Consider the following 9,939-nt stretch of genomic DNA (forward strand, 5'->3'; position numbering starts at 1 on the left):
AAAGCGTTTAGTAGGAATGCCCACTAGATCCTATCGTTGGCGGGACTCAACAACATCTTTCCTACTAATCAGAGAACTGACTCGAGCAACTTGTTCGTTCCATCTGAACCAAAACTCCCTAAAGCCTTCCTTGGGTTTATTTTCCATCCGAGATAAGGAGGAGCGGTCTGGGATAATGTCTACATTGTACTGATAGTGCCGAACAAAATCTCGAGCAAGGCCACCTCATGCATGCCACTTACTACCATCTTGATGAGTATGCCATTCCAAGGCTGCCCTAGTCAGTCTCTCACTAAAATGCACCATTAACAACTCATCTTTCCTGCCAACACCTCTCATTTTGTTTCAATAACACCTCAGATAGGCTACTGAATTTCCATGCTCGTCATACAAATCAAACTTTGGCATCTTAAGCCCAGCAGGCAATATGATGCCGAGACATAAGCACAAGTCTTTGTAAGACACGGTCATCTGGCTCCCTATTCCTTGCATGTGTTCTTAAAGACTGCTCTAAGATTTTCACCTTCCTGGATATCTCATCTTGCTCCACCATCTTAACAAGCTTTTCAGTTTTACCGGGAGGTTCAAAATTAGAAGTGTGAGAGTATGGATCAGAGACCTTGAAAGTTGGTTCTAGAGCACAATGTGGGGCATAGGGGATTGTGAACAGAGTCTCGCTAGAGGATCGAGGAAAGGTAGCTGGTGGATGAGCTATAAAAACATTAGTGGTCAAAGGAGCGAGATATGAGGTGATTTTGGTGGGTGGAGTGTGAAAAGGTTGTGGGCAGATATCATCTGCAGTGGGAATTTGGATTTGTGACAGTGGCGGAATGGTGACAAGGCTTTCAGGGTAGTTAGTGGAAAATAATGATGGAGGACGCCTACTAATCTAGGCTTGGTATATTTTGGCTATTTGTCCTTTCAACCTTAAGACTTCTTCTTTCAACTCAGATTCTGACTCAACAATCTCCTTAGGCGGATCAATAACCCCTGTGTCCAAGTCTTTGCTAGTCATGGCTACCTTGCTCTTTGACCTTGTGTTGTATGGATGAGTTACTTAAAAATCACAAACCAACCACCCTTCTGCTCAATGAAGATAACAAAAGGAACAAAATGGGGTCATCCTGTTAGCATTAGGGCATTTAATAGCTAAAAATATCACATTGCGTGCAATGCACCTAGCAATAATTAACGGTTCTAGAATGACTTCGAGGGTCACAAGGTCACTTGGAATCATCCCAATATTTATTCATTTCAATCTTCTCTTTTCTTTCTTTTCTAGCACTTCTTGGCTTGCCCATTTTCCTTCCTCTTTTTTTCTTCTACTTATCGCTCATTTCTTTACTCTCATTTCTCACGTCCCACAACTTCATTCTTCTTTTTTTTTTCTTTTTTTTTTGTTTTTTAATTAATAAAAAAAATGATTCGATCGAACCCTATGTAGGTTTCCTACGTATCATGACGCCGCATGAATCAGATCTTTACGTAGTTCAGGAATATCGGGAATAAAGTAAACAAACTAACGTTCTCTTTTTCTTTTTTTACTTTAATGACTATTCTTATGAGAAAAGAGAAATAAAAGAAGCAAATATTTTTTTTTTTGAATTTTATAGACTTAATGTTCTATATTCTATTCTAAACTCAATCTTAAACGAGCATATATTTTTTGAAACAGATAATCTATGATAAATTATTAAGGAAAACAACCTAGAAGAGAAAAATATTTTTTGTTTCTTTTCTTAGGAAGGAAATCTAAAGAATAAACCAAAGAAAAATATTTTGAATTTTCATTTGATATCCTGAAGAAAGATTTTGAGACGAGAAATAAAAAATATATATATTTTTGGATTTCAGTTTTGATTACCTAAGGGAAAAATTCTAAAGATTAAACAAACGATAAAGTATGCTTTTTTGTTTCTATATATAATGTCCTAACGTTCTAGTGAAAATAAAAAGAATACTTTTTTCTGTTTTTATTATTTCCTAAAGAAGAACCTCAAAAGAAAATCTTTTTTTGATTTTTGGAATTGATATCTTAAAGAAAACTTCTAAAGAGGTATCAAATGAAAATTCTTTTTTTGTTTTTTTTTTGTTTGAATTTTTAGTATCAATATTGTGACGACCCGGCCAGTCGTCTCATGAGTTACCACTCCATTTCCCCCATTTCTGCTTCTTTATGCTTCGTTATCCATGTTTTGAGGTATCAGGTTGGTCGGATCAAATTCGGAATGATTTTGGTATGGTTTGAGACAATTAGTCTCTTTTAAGGAAGCTTAAGTTGGAAAAGTCAACCGGATATTGATTTATGTGTTAGATGGCTCGGATGTGAGTTCCTATGGTTCGGTTAGCTTTGAGAGGTGATTTATGACTTAGGAGGATGATTGTAATGAGTTTCGGAGGTTCGGAGTAGATTTAAGCTTGAATTGACGAAGTTGATATTTTGACGATTCCCGGTTAGTGGGTGAGATTTTGATATAGTGGTCGGAATGGAATTACAAGTGTTGCAGTAGTTCCGTTGAGTCATTTGGGATGTGCGTGCAAAATTTCAGGTCATTCAGACGTGGTTTGGTTGGGTTTTTTATCTAAAGCGAAATTCGGAAGATTTTAGAAAATTTGGCTTGAATCTGATGTGTTTAGGTTGATTCGATGTTGTTCGAGGTTTTGAAGATTGGTAAAAGTTTGAATACGGTATTAGGATATGTTTTTGCTTTTGGTTAGGTCCCGAGGGCCTCGGGGTGATTTCGGATTGTTAACGGAGAAGTTTGGACTTTGTTATAGCTGCTGAAGTTGCTGCTTCTGGTATTTCCGCACCTGCGGATTGGGGACCATAGGTGTGACGCCGCATAAGCGGAAGGCTGACCGCAGAAGCGGAATTTGGAGAAGTGTCAGGAACCGCAGAAGCGGTTGGAGTACCGCATCTGCGATGGCGCAGATGCGGAAAGTTGACTGCAGATGCAAAAAGGGGAGCTTAAGTGATTTCCTCAAAAGCAGAGGAAAAACTGCATATGCGGTATCGCAAAAGCGACTATGGGATCGCAGATGCGAAAATCCCTGGCCAGAAGGTATATATTGTTTTCTTCGCGAATTTTTGCAAAATGCTCCATTTTTAAAGACGGGAAAGAGGCTAAGGCATAGGATTTTGAGAAGAATCAAAGGATATCAGTTGGGTAAGTTCACTAAGCTTAATTACTTGGGTTTAAGATCATTTTTCCATTATTTAATCATGGTTTTAGCGGAGATTAAGGAAGAAAAATTGGGGATTAGGGCTTGAGATTAAGAGACCTTTAAATGGGGATTTGAGGGGTCATTTGGACTCCGATTTCAGTGTTCTTGATATGTATAGACTCATGGGAGGATAAGGATTTCGTTGATGTGATTTTTATCGAGTTTCGAGATGTGGGCTCGGGGGTCTGGTTTTGGTAATTTCGGGATTTTTGTTATTATTTGATTGTTTTTGCTTGGGCTTCGTTCCCTTAGCATATTTTGACGTTGTGATTCTGATTTTGGATATATTCGATGCAAGTGGAGGTCGATTCGAGAGGAAAAGGTGACGCGGAGTAGTATTTTCACCGGTTTGAGGTAAGTAACCTTTGTAAATCTGGAAATGAGGGTTCAAACCCTGGTATTTGACTTGTTTTGATAAATGTGGTGACGCACATGCTAGGTAACAAGCGTGTGGGCATGCACCGGTAGGGATTGTGACTTGGTCTGTCCCATAGCGACTATTAAAGCGTATTTGATTTGGAGCCTTATGATATTCCGTACTTTAGCTATTTATACTATATTATGGGTTGTAAGTCGTGTTTGGGGCCTTGCGCCGACCTGTAAAGACCCTTAGGGGCATTTTTACTGTTTTTCCTCACTTTACTTGTTGAAAGCATATCCTCAGTCATGTTTTACCTGTTTAAATATTTAAAACTGGTTTTATCACTCCACTTCTAATTGTGAGGACTGTTTGGGCTGAGTTCCCTAATTTCTATTGTTGTGCCCGGGAGGCTATGAGGTTAATGACTGAGAGAGATTGAGAAACTAATAGTGAGGATATTGTATGTATATATATTATGGATCAGGCTGCACGCCGCAGTGATATATATATTGGATCGGGCTGCACGTCGCAGTGATATATATATTGGATCGGGATGCAGGCCGCAACAACATATGTATTGGATCGGGCTGCGCGCCGCATCGATATGACGTTTGCGCTATAGGAGCCCCTCCGTAGTTTGTACACCCCTAGTGAGCATAGTCGACTATAAATTACGGATCGGGCTGCATGCCGCAGCGGTTACTATGATTTCTATTACTATGAGGTATTAATAAGCCTGAGTGCTGAGAGCAAGTATTGAGTGACGAGAGTTGAGTCACGAGTGACTGAGAGGCTGCCCGAGAGGCCATATTCTGAGTGATACCTTACCCAAAGGGCCCAATTATGATATTCTTACTGATTTCACTCTTCTTTAAAATAAGCCTCTGTTGGAAAAGTTGCCAAGCATATGATTTCAAGTGTTTAAACTGAAATTTGATGATTTGGTTTCGACGAAACTGGTTTTAAACTGTGAAATTGACATGTTATTCTATTATTTCCTTCAGTTATATGATTTTTAATTGTTCGTCACTACTTTCAAACCTTATTTACTTTAATTACTTACTGAATTGGCGTACTCACGTTACTCTCTGCACCTTATGTGCAGATCCAGTTGCCCGAGCGACAGAGTGAGGGTCCTTAGCATTGTTAGAGTTTGTCGGAGACTGCAAGGTAGCTGCATGGCGTCAGCAGCCTTGCTTTCTTTCTCTTATTCTTGTTTTTCCCGCATTTTAGACTTGTTATGTATTAGATAGTCAGACTTGTACATTTAGAGGCTCTAGACTCGTAACACCAGATTATGGGACTGTGTAGTTTCCTGTTATTTAACTTCCGCATATTTCCTATTGCTTTAAACGTTTATAATGGAATTGAGTATCTGAAACCTGTGTTAGAAAATGGCTTGTTGTTAAAGGAAAAAGGGTTGTGATTCATTGATTGGTTGGCTTGTCTAGTAATGTGATAGGCGCTATCACGACTAGTATTTAGGGTCGTGACAAATATACTAAAGGAAATATAAAAATCATTTTTTATTTTGAGTTATAAATATTAATTTTCTAAAGAAAACCACCTCAAATGAATTTTTTTTAATTCCTAGAATTAGCATTCTAAAGAAAACTTCTAACGGAAATATAGAAACGCAAAATCTCTTTCTTTCTTTTTTTATAGTTTTTTAGTTTTGTTTTTAAAAACAACAACTGATTAATGCGTCTAACAATTATCAGCATCTCAACTGCAATTTGTTACAAATTACAACCAAAAGATGATGACCAAAAAGGATTTTGAAAAGATATAAAAATGATAACAGAGACAAAAAGACTAACTTGTGCTTCTGTGTAAAAGCTGAAATCGAGTCAACTCTAACACATGGAATATAGCAATAATGATCACTAACGTGACAAATGTTCACAAAAATATAATTCTGTACATCATCTAACGCCCCTTCTCACAGTGATCATAGTTAGTAGGTTGTGCACAGATATGCAGCAGCTTCAACCAGAATAACCACAAAGTGCAGACAATGTGCAGCTGAACAGTGCAGAATTTGCTTTCAAAAGACTGCTCAAAACCTGAATTTCAGTAGTGTATTGTTGGCATATAAACTGAAGCATTGCAGGTGAGTTAACTGAAGCTAAAACTTGTGCCAAATTCCCTCAACTGGTCAGAAAAACTGCAGTAATATCAATCCACAAAAGAAGTGCGGAAATCTTACCTTACTGGTAGCTCATTGTTCTTTCCTAACTATGGCAACCTTGTTGATAAATGCAAAACTTAGCACAGTATAGATATAGATTTTCACCAATATTCTGTTGTTCTTCTCAATTTTCCAGCTGCTTAGGAAAAGATCAACCATGTAGAGATCAACATTTACAGCTAAAACATGTTGAATAAACACGTATAATAATACTTGTATAAAAGCCCATTGTGCATCCAATTTGAGAACTTGGACGCTAGAAAAACTAACTCCAGACATGTTGCAATGTAAAAGACTGCAGCAACTAAAAGATTAAACCACTCCAAGTAGAAGAATAATCTAAGTCAATACGTTACAATCCACCTAATTGTACTGTCAGAGCTAAGAAGAAAGCCATTAGATGATAATACACTGTTGAGCAGAAACTGAACAATACAGGACTGCGGGCATCAAGCACGAAATTCTTTACAGCAATAGGAAACTAGCAGCAAATTATTGCCCAGCAAACCTTCAACTTCTATGAGCATATTCTAACCAACTGGACAATAGGTTATGTAACAAGAGCACTCAATTCAACAAGGAGAACATTTTAGTAGTAAAAACCAGATTTCGACTATCACTGCTGAACTCAAGCACAATCTCAACTAACACAAATTTTTGGCAAATTTAGCTTACTATATGCTCAACCAAATCACAATTCAAGTTGCCCAATCTCTAGTCCAACTGAAGCCCCTCTATTAAACTCAATGACAACTATTAGAAACCGGTGGTAACAAGTTCAAACTAGGAGACTTTCAGCTATCAATTCACTCCAAAAACTTCTCCACAAATAGTGGCAAACTTCAACAAAACAAGCTTTAGAACTTGAAAGTCTTAGCGTAAAGATAACTGGTGTACAATGCAGGATTTACTTTCAAACATTGCCCTACAAATATAGCTCATAGATTGAATTAAAATCACAAAACAATGCTCCCACAATCAAGACTGATCCCAACAGAACTTTCATCAGCATTAAGAAGTTTGACAATAGAATTTCAACTTGAACTCTAAATATTTCAACAGTGGAGTCCAATGATACAACTCAATTCACACAATTTACAACAAGCAACTCCTGAATGAGTGATCCTGACTGGATGGTCCTGGGGTGTCTGACATGCTCAAACTCCGGTAAGTAGGCCTATATGAGAAAATTAAGAGCAAATAAAGTTAAAGACCTAGAACGCTATGTGAGACAATAACCCTTCCTGTTGGACACATGCAAGACATTATTGGGACTATTCTTCTACAATTAACCTATGTGGCTAAAAGTGGCTAAAAATGCAAGATTTGGCTAAGACCCCGCGAAGCCAAGAACCTAAGACTCACTAGAAGACCGGACCCTATGTGGGTTGCCTACGTATCCCGCCCCGAGAGTCGACAATCAGGTTCGCGTAGTTCGGGCAGATTGGATATGGGCGAGAATTAAAAGAAACAGCTAATTTAGAGAAAACATATTTTTTGTCTTTTTTTTGAAAAATAATGGGAAAGTGCAAACTCTTTTTGGATTTTTTCAATTTTTTTGTCTTTTGTTTTGTCTTTTTCTTAAAACAAATGTGAAAGAAAAAATAATTGGGCCCTACTTGCTTTATTGTTTACACTTCACCTTTTTTTCATTTATCCTCAACCATCATTGGTCCGCCAAATGACTCCTTTTACTCTTGAAGAAATGCAATATGTAGCACATGCATCAGGATGGTCTTTATTTTTGGGTACACTTGCCCTAGACGGACCCAACCCCTTTGTTGAGTCCCCTAAGTCAAATGCATGTAATGCAAACAAACGTTCCTACGAGGTATCCGGCATGAGGTTATGTTATTATAGGTTTAAACCAGGGGTTGTGTTCTAGACCTGGCTTACCCGAGCGGACAACTCAAGCCGAAGAGAGGGCAACATACCGGGAGCACGAAAGTCTACCCGGCCTTGTTGCTAGCCCAGCCTCGTTCTATTTGGTATAACTTCTAACAGAAAAAGTGGGTCATGCGAATGTGTGCACCATTTTTAGAAGACTCAGAGGGGTGACGTAAGAAGGCATTTTAATACAATTCAATAATATCGAAATTGTAAATAAACAACAATTAGCACAAAAGGTTCACAAAATACAGTAATATTAACAATAAATAAAGCCAAATAAAGTCATATTAAAAAGCTCAAATTCTTGAACCCTAAACCAGAGATTCTAGGTTCTTCTCCCAGCAGAGTCGCCAGAGCTGTCACACTTTCTTTTTACTACCCAGGAGGGGTATAAGGGAGTGTTTCCAATTTAAGTGACAATCGAAACGGGATTATTTTATTTAGATATTAGAGTCGCCACTTGAGATAATTTATGGTATCCCAAGTCACCGGTTTAAAATCCCGAATCGAGGAAGTTGACTCTTATTTATGGTCTGCGAACACAGAGATCCGAGTAAGAAATTCTGTTAACCCGAGAGAAGATGTTCGGCATTCGTGGGTTCCATGGTTTTTGCACGGTCGCTTTGATCATACTTGGCTTAATCAAATTGTCTAATTACTCATTTTAGAACCTATGCGCATTTGCCTTTTTTGATTAAGAAATTATCTTAAAACAGGTCACGCACACGTGTACCTATTTGTTTGGTGCGTCAAAAATCATATCACGCGAACGTGTCCACAATTGATAACGCTTTATTAATTAATAAGATTATTTCACCCAAAGTTGCGCGAACGCATACCCCGATTTTAATTTCTAGAATCGTAACTATGTCACGCTAACGTGTACACAATCACAATAATAGATTAAAAGTGAGTCTAAAAGCATACTAACAGATTCATAAATTAATTTATCCTATGGTTTAGGACTAACTTTACTTCCACGCTATTCAACTAAGTTAGGAAAACTTCCTACTTTCACAAAATATACAATTTATACACCTTCTAACAGAGAAATTCTACAGCTAAATCAGAACAAATAATCGAAGAAAAACACTACTCTTCACACAGGTTACTGAAGAAACAAAACACATAGTCAGAAACATGTAATCAGAACAAAACCAAATGAAAGAAAGTGAATCTTACACTGAATCTTCACACACAAAAAAACGAAATTAATCACTGGACCAAAATGAAAACCTCGACGGAACTACAATCCAGACCTCAAAACTTGCCGAACCGCGACAAAATTCAACAACGGACCTCGAATCGGCACCTCGGATTTGCAAACGAACAACATCAAACGCAAAAGGTTTCAGACGCATAATCACAATCAACTTTCAAACTCTTTATGCCTTCCTCAAACTTCTCAGAACCAGACATGATAGTTTTCTTGCCCTGTATATTCGAAGCAACCCATTGACCTTCTGTGGTTTATTTAGTTGGATTGTTCCTCTTTGTCGAAGAAGAAAGAATTCAGGTGGGGGAGGTCGTGTTTATGGCTGTAAATGGCTAAAAATATGGGTGTTTATGGGTCTTTCATGGTGGTGTAAAGGTGGAGATGGGGTCGTTTTTGGTTCAGCGGCCAACCATGGAAATGGATGCTTCCTTCTTTAGCAGAAGACCCACCGAGCGGGGGACGAGGTCTCTTCTATGTGTGTTCTGCGGCACTGCTTCAGGTCTAGCTCTAGGTTAGCTCCTGATTTTTCAAGTAGGGATTTCCTAGGGTTTTTTTTTTGGTTTTTTGGGTGTGAATACTGAAGAAGAAGACGTTGGGGGTTGTGGGGGGGTCTATTCTTCGTGAAAAATGGCAGATCAGATCTCTGTCCTCGGTCTTTCTAGGTTAGCTAGGTTAGTCCTCTTTTGTATCATGTTGAAGGTTAGGGTCTTGGGCTGCATTATGGGCTGAAGGTGGTTTAGAAATTGGGCTCAGCATCAAGCCACATTTTTTCTCTAATTAGTTCAAAACTAAGCCCTATAAATCTGAAAATTATGGGTAAAAATAATAATTCTTCCTTCTAAAAATAAAATACTATAAAACAAAATTAATTTTCTAAATAGACTAAATTATAATGTGAAACTATTTTTGATATTTTCCAAATATAATGAAAAGTAAGATAAATCAAAAGTAAATAGATAAATATCAATTAGTTAAAATGAAGGAAAGTTTTTTTATAATTTTCATTTTGTGACATAATAAAGTAAAAGAGTCAAAACTAGTTAAAATAACGATATT

The 9,939-nt window shown here is 37.7% G+C and overlaps 1 long non-coding RNA gene across 2 annotated transcripts; it reads right to left on the minus strand.

Annotated features, from left to right (window-relative positions):
* Window positions 1-5,395: 5,395 nt before the first annotated feature.
* LOC104210510 (uncharacterized) lies at window positions 5,396-9,530 on the minus strand. Of its 2 annotated transcripts, none has more exons than XR_706907.2 (2): window positions 8,927-9,530; window positions 5,396-5,913 (listed from the first exon to the last, which is right to left on the minus strand). It is a non-coding gene; the product is annotated as an uncharacterized lncRNA (long non-coding RNA). The 2 variants fall into 2 exon arrangements; XR_706906.2 differs by having other exon boundaries at window positions 8,850-9,530.
* Between the last annotated feature and the right edge of the window lie 409 nt (window positions 9,531-9,939).

The sequence above is a fragment of the Nicotiana sylvestris genome, chromosome 5 (genome assembly GCF_000393655.2).
Source record: "Nicotiana sylvestris chromosome 5, ASM39365v2, whole genome shotgun sequence".
NCBI lineage: Eukaryota > Viridiplantae > Streptophyta > Magnoliopsida > Solanales > Solanaceae > Nicotiana > Nicotiana sylvestris.